General features: G+C 42.9%; 1 protein-coding gene across 1 annotated transcript in view; it reads right to left on the bottom strand.

Moving 5' to 3' along the window:
- The window catches only part of ZFX (zinc finger protein X-linked), a 95,121-nt gene that overhangs the window by 42,169 nt on the left and 25,349 nt on the right, over positions 1–27,603 (bottom strand). The window lies entirely within an intron of this gene.

The raw sequence follows: 27,603 nt of genomic DNA, 5'->3' as shown, positions 1-27,603 counted from the left end.
CCCTGCCTCAAATAGCTTTAGCATATGGCAGGAACTTTGTGTCTCACTGTTTGATTCTCACACCAGATCAATGGAAAAACACTAGTATTATGATGGAGTCCAGTACCAAGTGACTTGGTCACATGCCTTTGTAAGACCATAGCAGTCATGAGACAGAAGCTGTTTGTAATGTCCTCAGGAAGGCTTACCAGGAAGGCTCTTGTTGTATCAACCAGGCAAGGTACTAACAAGCTTCAACAGGACTTTATTTTCAAAGTGGAAACCTCTTTACCAAGCTACTGCTGCACCCTCTGTAGCTTTCTCCCAGCCTCTCAACTCCTCCCCTCTCCTTCCTGTTTCCTGTCCTTTCAGACTCCCAAAAGCCAGTGCTCCCAGTTCAAATCATTACAAGCAACATCTAAACACCACATTCCCTCCTCTTTTAAGAAACTCTCCCAATTAAAATAAACATTATTGTTCTAACCACAGGAACAAATATGAAACAAGACACTATACTGTTGGCAGAAATATTACACTGAAAACACTGTGGATACCACATAACATAGTCAGACCCAGATGACCACCTGTCTGGACTAGACAGGCCATATCTCAAGCCCCGGTTCCAGTACAATGTCTTGTTGTGTTGGTACTACGGTGAAGTCATCCAATGCAGACTGGGTGTTGGCATAATCTCCTCTTGGTGCATTGGCAGGTGCAAGATAAGAAGCATTCCATACCCGCCCATCAGAAAGTCAATAGGTGTAAGGTCCCTTCTTCTCTATGATTTTAAGAGGAGCTGTGAATTTATGGTCCCCTTTGCGTAAAATTCCAGCTTTTCGTATTCTAACGAAGGAACCACACTCAAACTTTGATTCCTTAGCACCCCGCCGCCTGTTCGTGAAAGCCTGAGACTTTGCTTGGTTCTGTTCAACTGTTTTTCCTCACATCATCCTTGTTTGGGGCATCAGGTCGTGCCTTTAACAATCTAGCAATGTTCAGTTTAGTATTCATCTGTTTCCCAGGCAGTAACTCTGCAGGTGATCTTTGTGTTGGGGCATGTCGTGTAGCCTGGTGTGCTTCCAAGAAATCAGTAGTGAAGGTTATCCACAATCGCCCTTCCAGTTCAGCCGTTTCCAAACTCTCTTTCAAACTTCTGTTAAACCGTTCGATTTCCCCATTGGCTTGAGGGTAATATAGGGATGACCTTCTGTGTAAAATGTTCCTCTCTGCTAGAAAAGTTTCAAACTCCAGGGAGGTAAATTGACTACCATTATCTGAAACCAGTTCTTTGAGGTTATCTTCCCTGCTAGAAACTGAAGAGAGGAACTTAATTACTGTAGCAGAAGAGATTTGCGATGTAAACACTACCTCAGGCCATTTACTGAAATAGTCAATTAAAGTGATGGCATAATGGTAGTCAATTGGAGCAGTATCAAAAGGGTCCTACAATGTCAATTGCCACTTTTTCCCATGCAGATTCATGAAGAGGATCAGGCTGTAATGGAGGGGTACGTGTCACTGCTGTCTTATCATGCATTTGGCAAGTGACACAGGATTTTCTGAGTACTTCATTTTGAGAGTCCATCCCTGGCCACCAATACAGATCTCATAGTTGTTGTTTGGTTTGGACAATTCCTTGGTGAGTATCGTGTTTCAGGTGTATGAGTTTTGACTGTAATTATTCTGGCAGAAGGAGCCGGTGTGTATCTCGTAGCACACAGCCATCAAACAAAGAAAGTTCCTCCCGAACTCTAAAATAAGGCAGCAAATTTGGGTCAAGGTTTTTAGGGTTACTGGGCCATCTCTTTGTCAGAAATTCCCATAGTTTTTGTTGAATTGGACGCGCTGAACAAGCAGCTTGAAATTGTTCTCTTGTAACTTCAGTGAGAGTGCTTGTAATTAGCGCAACCATTACATCGTCATCCTCCGGTGGACCATCTGGTGAAGGCAAAGGCAGGCGAGAAAGGCAATCAGCGACCACATTTTGGTTTCCAGGCTTATATTCCAGTTCATAATTGAAAGAGAGTAGTCTTGCAGACCATCGAGCAATACAGTATCCTGCTCTTCCCAGTCCTTTCGTGGTGAGCAACGTCATCAAAGGGCTGTGGTCTGTGCGCAACTTGAACGTGCGGCCCCACAGGTAAGTTCTCCATTTTTCAGTAGCCCAGACACAAGTAAGTGCTTCTGTTTTGACTGTAGAATATTTTCTCTCAGCATTACTCAGTGTCCTTGAAGCAAATGCAACAGTCCTCTCTGTGTTGTTCTCATGAATTTGTGTGAGGACAGCCCCAAGGCCATAATCAGAAGCATCAGTAGTTACAATTGTGGGCAATGCAGGACTGAATAGTGCAAGTACTGGACTATGTACAATCAAGTCTTTCACGGTTTTGTAGTAATTCTCATAATGGTTTAATGACAGAAGCATAATTGGGAATGAATTTTGCATACCAGGAGGTAAGACCCAAGAAGGAACGTAAGGTTTGCAAATCTGTTGGAGGAGGAGCATTTGAAATTGCCAGGATATGATCTAGATCAGGTTTTAGTCCAGCCTGTGAAATTGTATGCCCCAGAAAGGTGAGTTCAGTTTGTCTAAATTTGCATTTGGACCTAGTGAGCTAGAGGCCTGCTTTGCTGATGCAGTTTAGTACAGACTGTAGGTTATTGTCATGCTCCTCAGAAGTATTTCCAAATATGATAATATCATCCAGATAGCACTGAACTCCGTGTTGATTCTTCAGAATCAATTACATCATTTTTTGGAAGGCACTTGGGGCAGATGCAAGACCGTATGGAACACGTTTAAAACGAAATAGTCCCTCGTGTAATGAATGCTGTGAGGTCTCTGCTATCTTCATGCAACATAACCTGGTGGTATGCGCTCTGCAAATCAAGAGCAGAAAACATCTTTGCTCCACAGAGTTCTGCATATACTTCTTCTTTGTGAGGAAGAGGATGGCTGTCAATCACAATAGCTTTATTTGGCTCTCTTAAGTCCACACAAAGGCAGACCCCTCTTCTGTATCACTACTTTAGGTGAAACCCATTCAGAGAAGTCGATCTCTTCAATAATGTCCTTTTGAACATGTTTTCTCAGTTCCTCTGAAACAGCTTCCCTGATTGAAAATGGTAAGTGCCATAACTTCTGTCATACAGGGATCACATTATTCTGCATTTTAACTTTATGCAGAAACCCATAAGCACAGCCAAGTTTTTCCTCAACTTGATGTTGGGTCCCAGCTGAAACCAGTGTGTGTACCGCAAGAGTGCTCTGCTGAGGAAGATCAATTCGTCCATTAACTACCCTGGGATTTAAATCAGTCAATAAATCTCTGCCAAGGATAGGAGTGCCTTTGTGGACAATGTAGAACTCTGCAGTTACACAGCAATCACCAAAAGTAACTATTGCTGGCAGTCAGCCATGTACTGGAATATGGTTTTTCAAATAGCACACCAAGTGAAGTTTGGGTTCAGTGAGAGGAACATCTTTAAAGTAACGCAGATAGATGGAATCAGGTAGTATAGATACTGCTGAGCCAGTATCCAACATTAACTGAATAGAGTGTGGTTTGCCTGAGGGTATGGCGAAACGTTTACAGCGCACTTTATCTGTTCTGGAATATGTGCAGTAGTGATTTTGTCCACACTTAGCACAGTAACATCTGGTATTATAACTGCATGCACCTGTTGATTGAACTGGCTACTGCAACATACTCTAGCAAAATGCCCAATCTTTTTGCAATGATTGCACTGAGCTACTTTTGCCAGACATCCTGTGTAGCTTGCAAGGTGTTGTGGGGCTCCACAGTGAAAGCATGCTTTTACTGTATTTTGAATTTGCTGATTCCGTGGTTTTTCATTACTTTTTCTCTTGCAATTGTGTGTCTGCAGTGGTAGTGAACTTTTCTGCAAAGGAGTTACAGCCTGGACTGTGCCTCCTGTATCCATGCTCATTATTTTGGCTTCAGCTGTAGCTGACTCAATCTGAGTAGCAATGGTTATTGCTTTTTCTAGTGTAAGTTGTGGTTCTAGAAGTAAGCGTTCTCTTACATGAAGCATGTTTGTTTTCTCAATGAGCTGGTCTCTAATCATCTCATCTGCCATAGTCTCAAAGTCACAAATTACAATCAGACTCCTCAGGGAAGCAATATACTGCATTATAGTTTCCCCTGGTTTCTGCTTACGCTGGCAAAATCTGCAGTATTTAGCTACTACATTCACTTTTGGCACAAAAAAATTCTTTAATGCAGTGAGTGCAGTCTCATATTTATCATCTGCAAGGGGAAAAGCGTAAAATATACGCTGCCCTTCTGCTCCAAGGCAGTGGATTAGCAGAGCACGCTTTCTTACTTCAGAAATCTCTGTAGCACTGATTGCAAGCAGATAAGTCTCAAACATATGGATCCAGGCAGTAAAAGCAATTGGAGGCTCACCTGGACTTTGCAGAAAGGCTGCAGGTGGGTTCAGAGGCAGAAGATCCATCCTCGTTGCCAAAATGTTGTATCAACCAGGCAAGGTACTAACAAGCTTCAACAGGACTTTATTTTCAAAGTGGAAACCTCTTTACCAAACTGCTGCTGCACCCTCTGCAGCTTTCTCCCAGCCTCTCAAACTCCTCCCCCCTCCTTCCTGCTTCCTGTCCTTTCAGACTCCCAACAGCCAGTGCTCCCATTTCTAACAATTACAAGCAACATCTAAACATCGCAGATCTCTGGTGGGAGATTAGCATCATCAAAGTCCTACTGTTTTCCCTAATGGTCCTTCCCAGCCAGCCATCTAGACTGATTGCATTCTGTCGAGTGGGCATTCCCCCAGGGTAAACACATTTGTAATAGATGCATAGACAATATTCCTAACTTCAGATACCAAAATGATACATGCATTCAAGTAGGATAATCATATTCAGTAAATCATAACCTTTTCAGTGATACCTTACATGACCTATCTTGTATAAAATACATCATAGTTATGCCATAATCATATCATAACAATATCTTTATGAAGAATATGGGGGCATAGTGTCACATAAATCTCTGTCACAAACTTCCACTGTGACTTTGCACAAGCCACTTGTTCTCTGTGTATAAAATTATTATTGGCATGGCTGGTAGTCACCACCTATTTAAGGTTGCCAGACACTTCCCATTATAAGACTCGGTTTTTCAGTTGCTTATAATTTTTACCAAATTTTAACTGCTGGGGCTGAAATTTCCCATATTGGATGTCTGCCTTAGACTGAACTTTTCTAGAAAATTTCAACCAAAATGGTTCAGATCTTTCAGAGAATGAGCCTAGGGGGAATAAATTGTTTTGCCAATGTTTAAAAACACTGGCAACCTTTTCTTTGAAAAGCTCAAGTGCACCCATGCTTTAGAGTGAGGACTTAAAATTTGGCAGGGGGGCCATTGTGTCAGAGATACGCCTTTACCATCCCCATGGAACTCCACCCAAATTTGGCCAAATTACAAGACTTTTGAGAAATTGTAGTTTGCTCGGGTTCTGTAAGAATGTTTAGTTTTTAGTAGCTAAAATCTCTGAAGGTTCCATCCATACAGCATGCTCCAACCTGGAACAGCAGAGGACTGAGCAGGACTTTCCCTGCAATTGCAGCTCTAGGCTTCTGTGACCCTTTCAGCTCCTAATGCTGGCACCTGAACTCAGAGCAGGGAGATTGTCTCTCCTGTGCTCTTTGTGATGTCCCTGCTGGGCCCAGGCAGAGTGGAGGAGCAAGCTGCCTGATTGAAATGGAAAGGGCACAAGTGCCAGACTTGAGGGAGGGATGGCGGGGAGTAGATTGGAACAAGTAGTCTGGGGTGGGAGGCTGGCACTAAAGGCTTGCAGTGGAGAAGAGTGAAATTGGGACTGGGAGTTAGGGTTGGGAGAGACTGGGACTGAGAATGAGTGGGGCAGAGAGAGGACCAGGAGATGAAGATCCAGGGTGTAGGTGGGAACTGGCACTAGCTGGGCAAAGAGACTAGGACAAGGAGCATGGGATGCGTGGGGGAGGGCACACTGAGATTGGACGAAAAGCCTGGGGAGGCAGATTGGAAGTGGGAGCCAGTGGAGATGGGCTGTGGTTGATTGGAAGCCAGGGTGTGGGAGAGAGATCAGATGAGAAGCTGGGAGGGGAGGAATAGGAACTGGCTGAGCAAGGAGACTGGCCATGGGAGTTATGGGGGAAACTGGGACTGGGATGGGAAATCCGGAGGGGTGAGACTCGGACTTGCTGGGAAATGAGACTGGGACTATGGTCAGAAGTCTGTGTAGTGGAGATGGGGACTTCTAGGTGAGTAAAATTAGACTGGGAGGAGGAGCCAGGGTGGGGAACAGAAAGGACTGAGACAGGAACAGGTTTGAGGGAATGGAACAGAAGGGGTCAATCTTGGGGAGAATGGGCAGAAAAGTCTGTGCCAACTGGAGAACACTCCCCTTCAGAGCCTGGAAAGGAACCCAAGTTTCCTGAAGGCAAGTCTATCCGTAAAATGGTGCATCGGTGCAATTGCACCGCTGTAGCGCTTAAGTGAAGATGCTCTTATGCCAACGGAAGAGAGCTATCCTGTTGGCGCAGTTAACCCACCTCCCTGAGGGGTGGTAGCTATATTGACAGGAGAAGCTTTCCCAATGGCATAGTGCTGTCTACATGGGAGCTTAAGGTCAGTATAACCACATCGCTCAGGGGTGTCGATTTTTCACACCCCTGCATGACAGAGTTATACTGACGTAGGTCTGTAGTGTAGTCCTGGCCTGAGTCTCACCATTCGTCTGCTGTCAGTAAATATCTGTGAAACCCACTATCAAAGTGTGTGCGTCTCATCCCCCTTTAGTGCTGGTCCACAGAGAGGACAACAACTGCCTACTATTGCTTTCACTTACTCCATCAGCTCAAGTAGCAGAGGTCTGGGTGGTGGATCTAAAGGTTCCAACCCTGCTGATGACCCAAAGGGGGAGGGGGGGAGTCAATATCATGCCTCTTGATGGAATTTGTTATCCAGGGTTTTTTTAAATTAGTAAATCACTCACCTACACACACAAATGTATATGTTAAAAGAACATTAAGGTTGCAAAGTCAGGCATTCAGAACTTAGGAAATGCCAAAATTGAACTTGCCTGTGCAACCTTAATTTGCCCCCCTGGTGTGTATGTATTATGATACAGTCTTTAATTACATGATCACATACTATTTTTGTCACAGGACCCTGGCCTCATTCACTCACAGGATTGATCTGATCTGGGGATGAATCAGGGTTGTCTAGGAAAGGTGTTGTTCGTAAAACCCTCTACCTTATTATTTTGCAGAATTTGGAAGGTGTGTAGTGAATGAGGTGAAGGATTGCAGGAAGAGAAAAGATGGTCTTATGGTTAAGACCATTGAATGCTGCTCTGGAGAATTGGATTTTACCTCTGCCACAGAGTTCCTGTGTGATACTACTGAAATCACTTAAACCAAACTTTTCAGAGGCAGTCACTAACTGAGTACACCTCATTTTCTGGGTGTCTGACTTGAGACCCTGGGGCCTGATTTGCAGAACTGCAGAGCACTCACAACAGCAACTGAAATCAATGGAAGCTGTGCTTTCAATATATAAAGTGCTATGAAATGTATTCTGAAAAATCAGGTCCTAGGCATTTCAAATTAGGCCCCCGAAATTAATGGATACTTTTGACCTTAATCTCTCTGTGCCTCAGTTCCCTATCTGTAAAATGGGGATGATAATAATAACCTCTCTTCTCATGGAATGTTGTGAAAATAAAGTCATTAATATTTGTGATACATTCAGATTCACAAAGGGATTTTAGGCATCCAAGCTTTAAAATTTTGGCCAAAGATCACAGTAGTTATAAAAATGCTCCTTCTCCAACCTCCTCCCCACTATTCAAATATAATACAATTGGACCATTTGTGGATGCTTTCTTACCACATGAGAAACATTGATGAAGAGTTATAATATCCCATATTTGTATTTTTGATGGAAAGTGGTATGGGCAGCCTGGCCAAATTAAGGTGAATGAAAGGCTCAAATAAGTAAATGTTGATATTTTATAATGTTCCAAGGGCAGGAGGGAAATAAAGAAAGCTTTTCTTGGCTATTTTACTATTAGTCTGTCTGTGGGACTCAGAAGAGCACACAAAGAAAGCTCATAAGGGGCTCTTTCAGCATGGCAAATGCATATATATGCTGTGGGGAAATAAATTCCTTTTTGGCTCTTTCACAGGAGGGGGGTTGTGCTAGACAGACAACATTTAGGATCTCTGTTAGAGGCTTTGAAAAGTCAAACAGTTGAGTCATGCTTTGTCTGTAATGGGAAATAGGATGTTGCCCACAGTCTGTTCAGAAATTGTTCTGTCAATCTGCTCCAATTTACCAATGTTCTTCTAACTAAGAATGAGTCAATACAGAAGTTTTCAAAGCTGCAATAGCAAGCCACGTATTTTGTTGATCTGCATGAATTTTCTATAGTTCTGGGAACCACAGCGTACATGCCAATAACCATATAGGGCCTGACAATGACCTGAAATCAACAGCAAAGCTCCTGACTTTAATGGCTGAACCTGCTGACCATTAGCAAGTATGTAAGTATTCTCCTATCTACATATTGTAGGTCCCAGAAGCCCAGTAAAATTGGATCCCATTGTGCTAAGCACTGTACAAACATATATATGTACAAAACTCCCTCAGATTGAAGGCCTTACAATCTACAAAGACAAGTGATACATGGTGGGTGCTGAGGAGAGGGATACAATCATACATATTCATTATATACACATGCATTTGCATTTTATTTTTTTGTTGGGTGGAATTTCAAAAGAGGTGTAGGGCTAAATCCAAAAGATACGTAGGTGTTGCAATGGTGAGCACTGGCACCCTTAATCCTAGGTTCCCGGCTGTCCATTGAAATGCAGACACCCAGGCGCTCCCTACAAAGTATGGGAAGAGTTAGGTGCCCACGTTAAGGATCTTCAGAAACCAGCAGGCTGAACGAGGAGCTGCTTGAGCTAGCGGGCAAGAAATGCAGAGGAAAGGGGTAGGTCTTAGGGCTCACAAAGGTACTTATGAATTATTTGCATTACAGACTGAACAGAGGCACCTATCTCTGCTCAGGATTCTCAGCTATGAACCCTCTTCTGGAGATAGATGCCTAAATCAGGTCAGCCCTTTCTCTCAAAAGAAACACACTTACCCAGATCCAATAACCCAGGGGTTAAAGCACTCCCGTGATTAAAATCTCTGTTCTGCCTGATATGGAGTAAGTCCTTGAACCAGGTCTGCTCTCTCAGTGCCCTGTCCCCCAGGATATTGGCTATTCTACAGTGGAGCTTTCTCAGTCTCTCCTCTTGGACCTGTTATACTTTGTATTAAATAATTATATATACATTAAGAGAGAGAGAAAGGACAAGCAAGAGAATGGTTCTATAACCTGGTGGCTAAAGCACTCACTGGGGACGTGGGTAAGCCAGGTTTATCAAGTCCCTAACTCCAATAAATATTTAACTAGTTATACAAAGCAGAACAGCTTCAATGCAAGAGACAGAGAGCCCTACCCCAGGTTACTAAACAAATTGCTGATTAGGGAATTCACATGGGATATGAGAGATCTGGGTTGAAGTCCCTGCTGCAAAGTCCCAGGTGAGTGCCCTAACCACAGGGCCAGCAGCATATTAATGCCTAGGCCGAAAAATTTGCAGGGGCAGCAAATTTATAATTGCAGCCAGAGGCTGCTTCCCCTGGTGCCGGTTCGCGCCCTCCACCCCTGGCCCCGCCCCAACTCCACCCCTTCCCTGCCCCTGTTGTTCCACTTCCCCAAATCCCCGCCCCAGCCCTGCCTCCTCTCCAGAGCGTGCTGCGTTCCCCCTCTTCCCCCCTCCTTCACAAAGCTGTTTCGCGCACAAGCATTGGCAGGGAGTGGGGAGAAGCAGGACCCAGTGGCGAGCTTAGGGGAGGAGGGGGAGCAGAGGGGAGCTGGGGGGGGCGGCAATTATTTCTGGGCCTGGGGGTGGCAAAATCATTAATCCGCCACTGCACAGGGCTATTGGATATGCTGGGATACAGCCAGCCAGTCACTCCAACAATTCCTCACATGCTCACCCCTGTTGTCCTTTGTGCAGGTTAGGTGTGCTGCTCAGAGCACGCCCAGTGAATCAGGCCCCACAGGTAAGCTAGGCTGGGGAAGGCGCATTTAGAGAATTCCATCAGGGCTTAGGCATGAGCAGGGGCGCCAAGCAGCTTGTTAGCTGGGAGCAGTGGCAGGACCTACGTGGCTTTCCATATATGTACCTGCTGGTGGAAATTCAGGTCTTGCCTGCATCTAAAAATTAGGTCATCCTAGCTGTGTCACTCAGGGGTGTGACAAATTAATACTACAGCGAGAAACAGTTAAATTGACCTACGACCCAGAAGAGACACCATTAGGTCAATGGAAGACTACTTCTGTGTAGCTAGGTTTCAGAGTTAACAGCCGCGTTAGTCTGTATTCGCAAAAAGAAAAGGAGTACTTGTGGCACCTTAGAGACTAACCAATTTATTTGAGCATAAGCTTTCGTGAGCTACAGCTCACTTCATCGGATGCATACCGTGGAAACTGCAGAAGACATTATATACACACAGAGACCATGAAACAATACTTCCTCCCACCCCACTGTCCTGCTGGTAATAGCTTATCTAAAGTGATCATCAAATTGGGCCATTTCCAGCACAAATCCAGGTTTTCTCACCCTCCACCCCCCCCCCCCCCACAAACTCACTCTCCTGCTGGTAATAGCCCATCCAAAGTGACCACTCTCTTCACAATGTGTATGATAATCAAGGTGGGCCATTTCCTGCACAAATCCAGGTTCTCTCACTTCCTCACCCCCCTCCAAAAACCACACACACAAACTCACTCTCCTGCTGGTAATAGCTCATCCAAAGTGACCACTCTCCATACAATGTGCATGGTAATCAAGGTGGGCCATTTCCAGCACAAATCCAGGCTCTCACCCCCACGCCCCCCGGAAACACACACTCACACACAAACTCACTCTCCTGCTGGCAATAGCTCATCCAAACTGACCACTCTCCAAGCTTAAATCCAAGTTTAACCAGAACGTCTGGGGGGGTAGGAAAAAACAGGGGGAAATAGGCTACCTTGCATAATGACTTAGCCACTCCCAGTCTCTATTTAAGCCTAAATTAATAGTATCCAATTTGCAAATGAATTCCAATTCAGCAGTTTCTCGCTGGAGTCTGGATTTGAAGTTTTTTTGTTGTAAGATAGCGACCTTCATGTCTGTGATTGCGTGACCAGAGAGATTGACGTGTTCTCCAACTGGTTTATGAATGTTATAATTCTTGACATCTGATTTGTGTCCATTTATTCTTTTACATAGAGACTGTCCAGTTTGACCAATGTAAATGGCAGAGGGGCATTGCTGGCACATGATGGCATATATCACATTGGTAGATGTGCAGGTGAACGAGCCTCTGATAGTGTGGCTGATGTTATTAGGCCCTGTGATGGTGTCCCCTGAATAGATATGTGGGCACAGTTGGCAACGGGCTTTGTTGCAAGGATAGGTTCCTGGGTTAGTGGTTCTGTTGTGTGGTTGCTGGTGAGTATTTGCTTCAGGTTGCGGGGCTGTCTGTAGGCAAGGACTGGCCTGTCTCCCAAGATTTGTGAGAGTGTTGGGTCATCCTTCAGGATAGGTTGTAGATCCTTAATAATGCGTTGGAGGGGTTTTAGTTGGGGGCTGAAGGTGACGGCTAGTGGCGTTCTGTTATTTTCTTTGTTAGGCCTGTCCTGTAGTAGGTGACTTCTGGGAACTCTTCTGGCTCTATCAATCTGTTTCTTCACTTCCGCAGGTGGGTATTGTATTGCCTGTCAAGGGGGTGGATTTACTACAGTGATGGAAAAATCCCTTCTATCATTGTAGCAAATGACTACACTATGGCACTGTAGCATATGTAGTGTAGTTATACCCAAAGGCACCTTGCAGACTGTAGGCAGTGGTGAGCTGGAGCCGGTTTCCACTGACGCTAGAACCAGTTGTTAAATTTAGAAGCCCTTTTAGAACCGGTTGTCCCTCAAGGGCTTCTAAATTTAACAACCGACCAAAAGTGGCACTTTAGGCACCGACTCCGTGGGTGCTCTGAGGCTGGAGCACCCACGGGGAAAATCTGATGGGTGCAGAGCACCCACCGGCAGCTCCCCACCCCACCCCGCGCCCGGCACCCGCTCACCTCCGCTCCGCCTCGTCCCCTGAACGCACCACCCTGCTCTGCTTCTCCACCCCACTCCCCAGCTTCCCGCCAATCAGCTGTTCGCGCGGGAAGCCGGGCAGGGTTGAGAAGTAGGCGGTGGCTTCGCGCTCAGGCCCAGGGAGGCAGAGCGGAGGTGAGCTGGGGCGGGGGTGCGCAAGGAGGGCCGACCTCACCACAGCAGGTAACCCGGGTGGGGGGGACGCAGGGGAACCGCTCCCCACCCCAGCTCACCTCCACCTCCCTGGGCCTGAGCGCACAGCCACCGCCTGCTTCTCAGCCCTCCCAGGCTTCCCGCGCAAACAGCTGATTTGCGGGAAGCCGGGGGAGGGGGCAGAGAAGCAGAGCGGAGTGGCACATTCAGGGGAGGAGGCAGAGCGGAGCGGAGCGGAGGTGAGCTGGGGCCAGGCGGGGAGATGCCGGTGCGTGCTCTGCACCCACCAAACTTTACCCATGGCTGCTCCAGCCCTGGAGTGCCTCAGGCACCACTTTTGATGGGATCGGTGGGGGAGCGGCTGCTCCCCCTGTTTCCCCCCAGCTACGCTCCCCTGCCCCTAGGAGCCAGAAGGTCCTGTCGGTTGCTTCTGGGAGCTGCCCCAGGTAAGCACTGCCGGGACTCCCCACCTCGCCCCCTGGCAGGTGCCTCTGACTTTTAGGGGCGGGGTGGGCACCCACTACGGTGGCCCACGAGACCCTCCTGCCCAGTTCTGGGAGCAGACAGGAGATGGGGGTGGATGGGGCAGGGGTCTGGGGGTGGGGGGTCAAGGAATGAAGGGGGGTTGGATGGGGCAGGAGTCCCCGGGGGGCTGGGGTGGGCCACGACGCCCTCATGGGGTGAGGAGGGAACCGGTTGTTAAGATTTTGGCAGCTCATCACTGACTGTAGGCACCTATACCTTTAGGTGGCTGCTGAGCGGTGGTTTTGAAATTATCAGCGGTGCCCAAATGTTGAACTTAGGGGCCTAAAGAGACAGGGAGGCACCTAAGTATTATTGTGAGGCTGACCCTCAGATGCTACAGTGATAAGCACTGTAGAAAAGCCTGTATGTAAATTAATAATTCTGTCTTCAGAGCAAGGTTTGAACACTGTGCAATAAATAAGGCCTGGGACACACGTTGCACAATGAGGAGAAAACATGATATTGAATAACTGCTCCTTAACTGAGCACCATCTGTCCTGTGCGTGGAATATCCCAAGAGGCCCTTTGGAAAAACTAGTGCGTGATCCTGTAATTAAAGACGGCATCATAACGAATACGCAAAAGGGGGCCAATTTAAGGTTGCACGGACAACCTAAATTCTGGTACTTCCCAACTTCTGAATGCTTGATTTGGCAACTGTCATCTTCTTCGAAAGTAGGGTTTGTGTGTGCGCGCGTGTGATCATATAGATATATAAAATATTGGCAAGAATGTCCTCCAGGTTTAAATGATCTATTTCTTTAAAATCTAACAGTAACGTTCAGAAAAAAATAATTGTTCAGTTGACTCACGTTTGGTCTGCCCTGCCGCGTTTGCCCACGCATCGCCCGCAGCTCAAACCTGGTATTCTCACAGTGTGAACAGCCTGGGGAGCCTGCACATCTCAAGTTGAAGGCAGGAATGCCTATTTAATTAAGTGAACTGCTGCAAGACAGTATTGTCTTTGACAGACAGGCAGACACGAAGCATTGAGAAAGAAAACCCAGAGAAGGTTCTAGCAGTTAAATGTATTTTTCTTTTCTATACCTGGCTGAGAAAGTAATAAAATAGCCCCAAGGGCTATCTGCTGGGATGACTGAATAAATGTTGTATTATGAAATATGATTGTGCTCGTCCCTCCCTGTTTCATGAATAAATGATTTAGCAAAACAGCTAAACAAACGTTACATTAGGGGACACATCCTGTTTCCAGTGGGATTTTAATGGGAACAGAATTTGACCATAAAATAGCATTAGATATGACTTAAGCTGACAACTGTAACTTAATTTTTTTAACTCTTTATTATTGCAATACCCTGTTATAACGTCCCTCTCAGATTTTTTTCTCCAATAACATCAACCTGGCACTCGTTGTGTGAGGCACAGTAGTGCTTTGAGATCCTCAGATAAAAGGTGCTATGAAAATGCAAACAGTGTCAGTTTCTCTACTGCTAACACTGATACCCTTTCCCTACAATCTTTCAAATGCTGTTGAAGTCAGGGACAGCGCTTAGTATGCATAAGGGAAGATAATACTTCGGGTAAGCTATTGAGTAAACACAGCATGTTGGCTTGATAACCTCCAGTATAAGAAGTTTTTAAGTCTTGCAGGACCTCTGATTCTTCTCTGGATCTGGAGGACCAGAAGGCATAGCCAAAGCAAAGAGCACAATCAATCCAAAAGAGTTTTTCTAGTATAAAACCATAGCAGTATAGGGCTGTTAGAAGAAACCAGCTTGTTTCTCCCTTCCCCCACTAGCCTAGGAGAGATCTGAACGTTTTTAGAATCACTTAAGGGCCAGATTTTCAAAGGGAAATCAATGGGAGTTAGTTACACGCCCAGAGACAACCCTTGTTGTGACAACCCCTGTTGAGACAGACCCGGATAGCGGGGGAGGAGGGGGAGAAAGGGAGCAGAGTGAGGGCAGCTGACTTCAGCAATGTTACTGAGCATGCTCAATACAAACCAAGCAGCAAATCTGGGTGTGACACACACACGTTGCCCAAGGCACCTAACCTCTTAAGATAAATCTACACTGTGATAAAAAGATGTGTGATATGGCCACTGCTGGCACAGGTCCGCTGAAGGCCTCAGGGTGTGGGACTATAATATTGTGGTGTAGACACTGGGGCTCGGCTGGAGCCCAAGCTCTGAGTCCCCAAGATGGGGGAGGGAGCCTGGGCTCTGGCCCGAGCCTGAACATCTACACTGCAATTTTATAGCACCACAGCCCAAGATCTGCAAGCCCAAGTGATCTGACCCCGGCTCTGAGACTTGGTGCCACAGGAGTTTTAGAGCAGTAGAGACCTACCCTCAGGCACTTTTGAAAAGCCCATTAGGTGACTATCTTCATCTTTAGGCACCTCAATACTTCTTGTAAAGCTGACCTTAAATGCTCAAATAAATGGCCTTCACCAAAAATAAAACCTTCTTTAGAAGACAAACTTGAAGCTTTAGCGACAAAAATAAATCCTTGAGGTGAAAATATAAACTAGATTGAGTAGAAATGACATCAAGTAGGAAGCATGTGAAGAAGAGTCAAGCTTTTAAATGAGTGGAAAGAATTTAGGATCCCACTTTGCGAAGTACATTAGCGCAGGTTTAACATTAAGCACATGTGCAGTCCCATTGACAGCAGTGGAACCACTCATGCTTAAAGTTAGGTATATGCTTACATGCTTTGCTGCATGGGAACCTAAATCAGCGTGTGCGAAACACCATGCTCCATCAGACAGATAGAAATAATGAGAAACCAAGACCATGCCAAAAATATCTGAATCTTTGGGTTCCTAGAGAAGGCATAATTATACTACCATAATTACTCTAGTGAAAATAATTATTCCATATTAGATTTTGATATTATTTACAATGGGTTAAAGGTTTCTGCAAAACGAACATAGGAGCAATGAACAAAATAGAAAAGATATTTATTGCTAAAATTTCAGCTCAAAGAGGGAATTTTAGCAGCAACCAGAACCACTATTTGAAGGAAACAAAGTTCAACTTTCCCAGACCCAATTCTAGCCAAACAGTCCCACAGGAGGTGAGAAGATCTCAAGATAAAAATTCTGAAGCTCCAGTATTCTGTGCCTGCAAAGTTCATGGCTATGTTGGGGATTCATAATTATTTAATACATTATTAACTGAAACCAGAGAGAAAAATGAATCAGAACCTCCGGAAGGAAATTTGCAGGAGTAAGCCTTATTTCAGTATGAGCTAAATTGGTCAAAACAATAATTTTAAAAAGAATTATAAAATGTTTACATGCACATGCTATGATAGAGAAAACAGCACAGTTTCTTCAAAGGAAGTCATGCCTCTCTAATCTGTTACAATTCTTTAAACATGTCAACAGAATAGTGGATAAAGGAACTGGTTGTCATAATTTATCTGAACTTTTTAAAAGCCTTTGGTAAAGCCTTTCATAAGACAACAGACAGAAAACTTTGAGGAGTTAAGGTTGCAATCATATAACACTGCCTGGTGGCCACAATACCTTTCCTCAATGTGAACACTAAAATATGACAGGTTTCAGAGTAGCAGCCGTGTTAGTCTGTATTCGCAAAAAGAAAAGGAGGACTTGTGGCACTTTAGAGATTAACAAATTTATTTGAGCATAAGCTTTCGTGAGCTCACTTCATCGGATGCATTCAGTGAAGTGAGCTGTAGCTCACGAAAGCTTATGCTCAAATAAATTTGTTAGTCTCCAAGGTGCCACAAGTACTCCTGTTCTTTTTACTGAAATATGAGACTCGGACATAGAGGGGAGAAAAACCCTCCCCTCCAGCAGGGTTTTGACATGTATGATATTTAGGACTCTAGAATATGAGTCTTTGACAGCTTAGTCAAAGCTTAGTCTCAAGTTATATCTGTGTATCTTGGTGCTGCATATACATTGAAATAGAACAAAACAAATAAAAAGCTGCCTCTTGAATTTAAAAAGTGATCTTTTGTTTTATATATTTGCATGTTCCTTTGTAATGTGCGTATATTAACATTTTACTTGAAAGTAGTTTGTATTATGTGTATTTTTGTTTCCAATTCAACACTTCAGCTTGAGTGCAACATCAACTACCAGGAATTCAGTGCACACTGTATTACTCTTTAAATAATATAGATTTAAACAAATGGTATAAATTCATGTTTGTGACAGGCTCTCTCACCCCAGGCACTAAAATTCTTCCGTGAACCTCCCATCCTTGTGTCATGCTGACCATGCTAGGAGCTGTTTTATTTGAATTGCCCTTTTTTCTGGGAAAGAGTATTTTGATGTTTTACTTGGATTTGAGTGTTGTGACTGACATCCATTATATATGTCTATTACATATGAAAGTGATTTATAAAATTTTTATTACACAGAGCTTTTGTATGAGAGGCTGATATGAAACAAGTATTAATATATTGTGAGGGTATAATGGAGCTGGAGAGTCTATGTGAAACCTATTGCGCATGAACAGACCTCTCAATAATGGGAGTGGTGATGTGAAACCAGAATACATTTGAAAAAAGAAAAGGAGGACTTGTGGCACCTTAGAGACTAACCAATTTATTTGAGCATGAGCTTTCGTGAGCTACAGCTCACTCCATCATTACAAATACATTTGTAACTCCTGCATTCAGTAAGAGAACATCAGATATTAAACCAGCTGTGCCGGTTTAATTATAGTAATGGAAGAACTCATGTAAGACTAGTTGCACACATATAGACTGCGCATTTCAATAAGGAGACAGCTGATATGAATGTAATCACAGATGCATACACCCCTCGTAACGCTAAGGGGAGAGCTGGTGTGGAGTCGAGCCATTACAGTAAGGAAGAGAAGCTGATATTAAACCCAAGTCTGTATTTAGTCCTAGCACTGCAGTACAGAGAACTGATTTAGAACTCACTGAGGGTGTATAGTTTAGGCATTGGGAGAACTGATGTGAAACCAGCATGCAAATAATATATTGGATAAAGTTCACGTTCTCACCTAGCCACTATTGGAGATATTATCAAGTGTGCATAAGTGTGGAAAGTTTACGTTTCCACTTCTGTTAATATTAAACCAGAGGAAGATGACAAATACAAAACTAGTGCAATTTTTAAAAAATATGAAATTTTAAAATACTTTTAACTTTGAATATATTTAACAGAATCACTTAAAACTTCTATTAAAAATCCAGTCTGGACTCTGTCAGTACATGGCGAGGGTTTTGGTTGGATATATTTTGTTTCCCATGTAAATCAAAACTCTAAATACTGGAGTTTATGAGAGAAATGCTGACTGATGGACTCTTACAATATATCAGTGCAAAAGATATGTGCAAATCCCTTTTAATGAAAGCCTCTGTTATGTCATATTATCTTGTGATACATCTGTAAGTAATGCAGACTGGCACAACATTTCCAGTCAGCATTGTTTCCATTAACAATGCGCTGTTTAATATGGGCCAGCAGTAAATATGGCACAACATCTCAAAGCCCACAACCGCCACCAATCTCCACTTGTAGTACCACAGTGTGTATCACTCTAGCAAGTTCTGTGACCCTAAGCCAAGAAAAATGGGGTCAGAGACAAGGCAATGGTAACTATTTGTAAAGTAAGTCACTCAGAATTGCTGTTCATCCATAACTTTCAGATTACTTCAAATGAATTCCACTCCAACAAGTTTAACTACTGAATCTCCCATAAAAGAAGGGACGGCATGTAGGTCCATCCTTTTAAGGAAGTAATTGAATTTCATCTTGCTCAAACAGCTGCTTGTTTCACCAATGCATAGTTAATCCTTTTGACCCAAGGAGCAAGCCAAAACTTCAGGGACTTAGAAGGAGAAATTGGGGACAGGTATTTCTTAAGTGTAATTTTGTTTCTTTTTAAGGAATATACAAAGTCCTGTGTCTCTTAACACAGAAGGAATCAAATATCAGGAAACATATCCTATAACAGGATATCTCCTACTACAGTGAATCTCATACTTTGACTATACAGGTAGATTTGTTTTAAGCAGCTTCAGTGATGTGTATATACTTTGTTCTTCAGGTTTTCCTTTATTCTCGTATTGTGGAACCAACTGAATAAAAGGAACAACTGTCTTGCTTTCTCTTTGGTATTATTACAATAATCTCTCATGCATCTCCAGGCTAAATAGTTCTAAAATACAACTCAAATCCAAATTTTTGTACAATCTTTTCATAAAGCCCAGCCAGACATTCTATTAATCATTTACACTGCCTTTCTCAGTATCTACTTGTCTTTTTTGAGGTGAGGTAGTCAGCAATAAACACCGTACACAAAATGCACATGTAGTATTTTATATAAAGTTACCTCCTATCTCTTTTCTACATCATGTAAGCATTCCAATGGCCTATTTAGTTTCTGCACATCATTTGGAGAGCTACTCATTGGGCTATTTTCTCTCCCTTGGTATATATACTATGCTCATTTCCATAGAATCATAGAATATCAGGGTTGGAAGGGATCTCAGGAGGTCATCTAGTCCAACCCCCTGCTCAAAGCAGGGCCAATCCCCAATTTTTGCCCCAGATCCCTAAATGGCCCCCTCAAGAATTGAACTCATAACCCTGGATTTAGCAGGCCAATGCTCAAACCACTGAGCTAGACTCTATCCATGATGACTCCTATATCTTTTTCTAGAAGAATGGTGGTGTAATGTAAAGAAGTTTATTCACAATGTGTAAAATTTAACCTGTCATGCTGCAAAATCCTACAGTTTGATTTGATCAATTGACTCTCATCATCCTTCTTAGATATCATTGTAAACAGGGTTTGTGTTAGTGGCAGATTTCACCACCTTGTTATCCACTTTAAACTCAAAACCACAGATAAATATGTTGAACAGTTCTGTTCCTGATACTGTCACTTACAGAAAGCTTCATTAAGGTGGAGTTAATTGATATCACACAATAGTACCTTCTTCTCCCTGTATCTTTCTTACACACAAGATTTCATAACATAGAACTCAAGCCTTTAAAAAAAAAAGAAAGAAAGAAAGAAAGAAAAAAAAAAATCAAGAAATGCTCCCCCAAAAATTTCAGGGCTAGAAAATACAAACCACAAAATTCAGCAAACCAGGAATGCAGTTACTGACTCCCACAGACATCCTTAAAACTGCTCCCTTTTAGTTTAGAATACAACACTCTGCCAAGATCTCCAGCTTAAGGGAAATGATTAAGAAGAGGAACCATGGTCTAGTGGCCATTTTAACTTTGCAATATTGTAGAGTGTACTGTTAAAGGACAAATGGGTGATGGAGAAAGTTTCTGCCTTAACTACAACTAAAGCAACATTTGCAAATATATAGTATTGACATATGTACACAGGTTATGGTCATGTGTTATCTGAGGGAGAAGAAGTACAAGATCATAGTTAAGGTTGTAGGTTGCATTATCACACGGAGATTTGGGTGTAGTGTGTTTCCTTATCTGTGGAAAGACAAAATGAAATTCCTTGTGAAAACCTGGAGTCTCATGGGAAATGGGATGGTAGACATTAAGGTACAGCTAAATGATTAATAATCATCTTTATTACAATAGTATCTCAGGGCCAACCAAAAATGGGCCCCCATTGTGCTAGACACTGCACAAACCAAGGTTAGTAGATGGTCCCTGCCCTGAGAAGCTTACAATCTAAATACAGTAGACAAGACAGACAGGGTAGGGGAAGGAGTATGACACACAAAGTGAACAGTGTGATGTCAGCACCGTGTTAGTTCCACTTGTTTGTGGGGGAGGGGTTTAGTTAGGAATGGATAGGCCACATGGAAAGAAAGGGAAGGGAAGGGGGACAGGACAGGAGAAGGTGGTAAGAGGGTAGGTGTGGAGATAAGCTGAGACTGAGGGACCAAGAGAGTAACCCACCACTTCTTCACATTTAAGGGTTTGCATACAATGGAAGTCACACTTAGGCAACCTTAACTGCTTTTAAAGTAAAGTCTTTGTTTAGCAGGATTTTCTACATTTTTAAACATAGCATGTTTAGGAAGGGAGCAGGAGGCTGCCCTCTTTTCAGCTACCTCTATGGGGTGGCAGCATTAGGAGAGAGAGAGGAGCTGGTGAGCAGACTAAGGATAGGAATACTCCTATCTCTCTCTTGTAAAGCACAGTGCCAGTCTAACATTCTCTTCCTCTAAGTAAAAACTGAACCCAACCTTAAGTAAGGACACATTTTGATCAGTGGCTCCATCAGTGTTAGAACTAGTGTTAGTTGGTTAATGGAGAGGGCAGGATCCTATTAGCCTTGACTAGTCTGGTAGATTTCCTAGCCAGGAGCAACCCTTCAGCATACAGGTAGGAAGGTGTTATCATAGAATATCAGGGTTGGAAGGGACCTCAGGAGGTCATCTAGTCCAACCCCCTGCTCAAAGCAGGACCAATCCCCAATTTTTGCCCCAGATCCCTAAATGGCCCCCTCAACGATTGAGCTCACAACCCTGGGTTAAGCAGGCCAATGCTCAAACCACTGAGCTAACCATCCCAGAACCAAAATAGGGGGAACAAAATATCACTATCATGCCACCGTCCCAAAACCAAATATCTAAAAGTATTTTATATGACAGAATCTAAATGTCTTTCTAAAAAAAAAATTCTCCAACCAAAAGCATTCTTCAATGGCCAAATATGCAAGTACATCTTTTTCTCCGGTCTTCAGCTGGCCAATAAGAGGTAATGTAATTTAAACTCCCTTGGTTCTGCAGACCTCTCTGCCCATACTGTAGATCTGGGGTGAAATCTTGATTTCAGTGGGGCCAGGATTTCACTCTTTGTCTATATCACAGGATAAGATTAACTAATTTTTTCTATATTGGAGCCTGCCACATTTTTTCCTCAGCATACAGACAAAGCTATTATTTATAGAAGAACCACCCTGAAGAGATAAAAACAGATTTATATTTTAAACAAACATCCACTTTTCTCCTACAGAACATTACAAATTCTCAAAAATATCCGCATAGATGATAATGGCAGACAATTATCTGAATCTTAATTATCTATGGCTACAGTATATTTGGAAAAAGAAAAGAAGTACTTGTGGCACCTTAGAGACTAACAAATTTATTTGAGCATACGCTTTCATGAGCTACAGCTCACTTCATCGGATATGAAGTAAGCTGTAGCTCACAAAAGCTTATGCTCAAATAAATTTGTTAGTCTCTAAGGTACCACAAGCACTCCTTTTCCTTTTGCGGATACAGACTAACATGGCTGCTACTCTGAAACCAGTATATTTGGAGTTTGCCAGGTGTCATAGGCCATAATACTTTGCAACTTTGCATTTTCTGGCTGTTAAACACAGAGTACCTGTTGGTATTTAAAGGATTCAACTTTCTCTTGCTCATCAGTTAAAGAATAATTATACTATAACTTCTGCTAAAGACTTTTATATCAAGTAATGAAAATGAAAACCACGGATTTATACAAACCTTCTTTCGCAAAATCTATTGTTATCTAAAAGCATTAGAGAAGTAATGGGCTAAGAAAACAGATGTAACTATATGGATTACAGCATTTGCTAGTTTAAGGAGAAAAATCCCATGATCTGGTACAGATTAAGGGTACACAGTAGGTCTTCCTACAAAGAGATGGTCTAAAATAATTAGTAGGGAATATCGAGTATTTACTATAACTAAGAAATTATTAATCTAAAATACAGCCCTGCCTATGAAGTGACAAACCTAAACCACTTACTTGTGTACGTGAGAATCCCCCAAAAATAATTTTTGGACTCTAGCACTCTGCAAAATTTAGATCCTAAAATAAAATTCTATGTTCCAGATATTCTGTGACCATGGATAAAGATTATTCACAAAACACAGATCAGGAATGCAGTGTGCATAGCTTGAAATATAGAAATAAAATTTCCATCCTCAGCATGACATCTTATTGCTTTCAAAATGCAATGTTCCTAGCAGCTTCAATATCCTTTCACCAAACTTTCTAAAAGATTTAACGCCTTTCCAGAAATCACAAGGCACCCAGAAAAGCAAGCATTGCTTAAAACAGCCTCAATCATTATAAACATACTGGAGTTGGCATATTTTCAGTATCACCAGAAAGAATTAAATAAAAAGAATGAGACATTAAATCCAAATGCAAGTCAAGAGCTACATTGTCTCTACTTACATTAGGCTCAGCCCTGACACTGCAAACTGGTTGCCTCTTGTAGGGGCAAGCTCATCTTATTTGCATGCAAATGTCTCATGGCAACACACCAAACCTCACTTCCTTCTCCACTCCATCCTGTTCCCAGCCATGCAAATTACAAGGGACTACCTTCTGCAGTTTCCACAGTATGCATCCCATGAAGTGAGCTGTAGCTCACGAAAGCTCATGCTCAAATAAATGGGTTAGTCTCTAAGGTGCCACAAGTACTCCTTTTCTTTTTGCGAATACAGACTAACACGGCTGTTACTCTGAAAAGGGACTACCTGGTTTCTTTACAGCCGCATGTGAGGGAGAATAAAAACTGATCAGTAATATAAAAAAATGCCGACTAACTTTCAAGTAAAATCCAGTATTAGCAGGAATAATGTCAAGAAATTTAGACCTAAAACCTGCAGCGCTGACCAAAAGAAAAAAGACATGTATTTGAAGCACAGGGCTAACCAGTGATTGTAGTATCTGAAAAATACCAATACTCTGAATGTATCCTTGTGTGGATAAATTAGGCAGTACTATATTACATTTTGAACATTAGTAACTAATGTAATAATCATTTTCAATATATTTTTAGTTGAAGGTGTTTAGACATGTTAATTTTGATTTTATAGAAGAGAGTCTTTTAGCCATCTAGGTATCTACAAGTTTTTGTTTGAATTTTTGACAAAACACAAAGAAGGTACCAATGTGAGATTTCTAAAGATGCTTCAGCACTCAACTCAAGCTTTAAGAATCTGAAGTGCCTTCCAAAATCTGAGAGGGAGGAGGTGAGGAGCATGCTTTCAGAAATCTTAAAAGAGCAACACTCTGATGTGGAAACTACAGAACCCGAACCACCAGAAAAGAAAATCAACCTTCTGCTGGTGGCATCTGAATCAGATATTGAAAATGCGTCAGTCCGAACTGCTTTGGATTGTTATCAAGCAGAACCCGTCATCAGCATGGACACATGTCCCCTAGAATGATGGTTGAAGTATGAAGGGACATATGAATCTTTAGCGCATCTGGCATGTAAATACCTTCTGATGCTGGCTACATCAGTGCCATGAGAAAGCCTGTTCTCACTTTCAGGTGACATTGTAAACAAGAAGTGGTCAGCACTATCTCCTGCAAATGTAAACAAACTTGTTTGTCTGAGCTACTGGCTGAACAGGAAGTAGGACTGACTGGACTTGCAGGCCCTAAAATTTTACATAGTTTAATTTTTTTAATGCACTTTTTTTGTACATAATTCTGCATTTGTAAATTCAACTTTCAGGATAAAGAGATTGCACTACAGTACTTGTATTAGGTGAATTGAAAAATACTATTTATTTTTATTACAGTTCAAATACTTGTAATCAAAAATGTACCGTGAGCACTTTACACTTTGTATTGTTTTGTAATTGAAATCATGTAATCTGAAAATGTAGAAAACATCCAAAAATATTTAAATAAATGGTATTCTATTGTTTAATTGTGTGATTAATCTGTTTAATCTTTTTAATCGCTTGACTGCCCTACTAGAGACCTTTAAAAATCTGGCCCAGAGTTCTTTCCAACTGTACAACAGAGCTGAATGTGTTCACAGCAATATGGTGGACTTACACAGTGCTGGTGGCATATTCCACTTTTTGGTGTTTCTCTTCCCCATACTAACAACCAAGTTTCAGTATTTAGGGTTGCAGAAATAACTCGAGGGTGAAAAATGCTGTGTCAGTCACCGTTTCAGGCTGTGTCAAAGACTGTTACTGTTGTGTAGAACCACATGTTGGGCAAGAGTATGGAGAATCAAGGAACATTTTACACTAATCTTGTGTTCTTCATTTGATTCTCTCAAAATACAGTACAAAAATTAATAAATTTAGTTTCAACAACCAGTGAGGCAGAAGAATATTTTACAAAATTAGAAACAAAGTAAAAAATATTCTATTATTTGGGCCAAGGCTACAAGCATATATGTGGGAGACTAGGAATAGAGCCCAAATTGCATCCTCACAGTCCAGTTTAACTAGAAAGACAATGATTGAAAAAAGTAAATACAAAGGTATCAAAACCAAGAAAGCAAATAAAGCAGGATTGGCTTACCTAGCTAATACAGTAGATGCTGCCTCTTACAAGCAACATTTCCCCTGGGACCCCTTTCCCTACCATGAATTGTCCACTTGGTAACAGCAACATAGCCGCTGCATAGCAACATTTGTGCTGTTATGACATCACATCCAGGAGTGGAGACTGGGGGCCCGGGGGGGGCATGTCAGGGCATTGCACCCCAAACTGCATCTTTTCACTCCCCAGCCGATCCAGGCCCTTCAGCACACCTCTACGGCACACAGCACTGTCCACTTGCCCTGCCTGACAGAGCCTGAGTGGACAGCATGCATAGGAGGGCATTTGTGAGCAGGGTATGGAAAAGAGATTTTTTTGGGGGGGAGGGGGAAGCTGGGGTTGGGGGAGCAGCAGAGGTGCAGCTGGAAGGTTTGTTCCTCCCTTCCTCAGCACCTGGCTTGCAGCCAGGGGGAGGGGGGATTGCTATTTCGTAGTGGTATTGGCAACCCCCACCCCCATGCACTGAGCTGTGTCCTCCATCTCTGTTGCTGGCAGCAGGGTGAGGGTGTGCTGTTTTGCAGTGGGGGGGGGGGGGGGAGAGGCATCAGGAAACACCCCCCTCCCTTTCAGTCTCCACTCCAGAGTACTAACCTGTTCCCTTCCGCTCCCACTCCAGTCTCCGCTCTCTGTGCTAGGAGTCACCCCCTCCATTGCAGATTTCACATGATGCCCTCCCCAGGCATCCATCTCTTCAAAGAATCATAGAATATCAGGGTAGGAAGGGACCTCAAGAGGTCATTTAGAACAACCCCCTGCTCAAAGCAAGACCAACCCGAACTAAATCATCTCTTACCAAGGTGGAGCATGAAACTGCCAGCTGGAGCATCCTCACCCTTTCCCCTGCAGCTGAGCTCACTTGCCAACTGGGGGCTCCTCAGCTAAACCCAGAGCTTCCCTGACCCGTTCCCCGCAAATTTGGGGTTCCCCCACTCCACAACTCCTTCCCCCACAACATGGCTGCCCCACCCCTTCCAAAACACCCTTAACTCTTCATACACCTTCGGTTAGACGACACTCCCCGTAACAGCAACAGTCACATAGGAGCAATATAGAAAAAGGGCATGGATATGTTGCTACTAATGAGCATTTCGTGTATTATATAATACAAAATGTACCTCTAGTGTTATGCACTTTATCGCAAATGAAATCAAAATGAAGAAAAGCAATATTACCTAAATGAATGAAGTGTCAGAAGAATTATTTGGTGTCTCAAAGAATCAGATTAACCAACTTTAAACTTAAATACACAATGTGTTTTCTCCTGAATTTGTCAAACTTCAAGTGGCTAATTGAGAAAGTGATTTTATACTTTGCATTCAACTGCCATTTGCAAATGTCATCTGCACCAAGCTGGTATTTTTTAAACAAACGAACAAACATCCACTTCTACTAGCCTTCATAGACATTTCTAATAATTTCAGATCATATCAAATATTTACCCAATAGAACAGGCTAGTTTAATAGCTGAATAAATTACAACAGTGGTTTTCAACCTGTGGTCCACAGACCCCCTTGGGGTCCACAGACTATGTCAAAGGGGTGACTATGTGGGGGGGCGGAGGGTGAGAAAACCTGGATTTGTGCTGGAAATGGCCCACCTGATGATCACTTTAGATAAGCTATTACCAGCAGGACAGTGGGGTGGGAGGAGGTATTGTTTCATATTCTCTGTATATATATATAAAGTCTGCTGCAGTTTCCACGGTATGCATCCGATGAAGTGAGCTGTAGCTCACGAAAGCTCATGCTCAAATAAATTGGTTAGTCTCTAAGGTGCCCCAAGTACTCCTTTTCTTTTTGCGGATACAGACTAACACAGCTGTTACTCTGAAACCTATGAAAACAAAGTTTCAGACCCCAGAAGAGACATTCCGGTTTTCTGATCAAAAGTATGTGAATACCCGCACCTACAGGTCAGAACCCCAAAGTGTCGTCATTACCTTAGAAGCCCAAAGTTTAGTGCCCTTTCTGACGCTGCGTCAAATGTCTTGCCGAGCATGTGCAACATTCATAGTTGAATTCTGCTCAGTCAGTTTTCAGTCTAAGACTTCTATGACAGGGATCCGCAGACCACAGGCTGAATTTCCAAAGAGGCCTGCGCCTCCATTTGAAATGTTTTTTAGAGGTCCGCATATGAAAAAACAGTTGAAAACCACTGAGTTAGGAGGTAAGCGCCTCCTGTAGAAGGATTTGTCCCTCTATAGAGAACTTTATCATGTCAAACAGTAGCTGTTTTACATGGGTTGTCTGACCACTGGAAACATTTTGAAATAAGATTTAAAACAGTATTTCCACTTCCTAGGAGTTTCTTGTGTTTTCCCCTTTGTATGTTTCAATAGCAATTCCTCTTGAATGTGTGTCTTCCAGGACTAATAAGTCATCACTGTTAGCAGCCTAATTGCAAAATATAAAAGTCACCATTCACAAAGCAAGAATTGGAAACATGAAGAAATATCTGCTGTAAAG

Source organism: Lepidochelys kempii, chromosome 1, assembly GCF_965140285.1.
Source record: "Lepidochelys kempii isolate rLepKem1 chromosome 1, rLepKem1.hap1, whole genome shotgun sequence".
NCBI lineage: Eukaryota > Metazoa > Chordata > Testudines > Cheloniidae > Lepidochelys > Lepidochelys kempii.
This window is presented reverse-complemented; position numbering and strand designations above follow the sequence as displayed.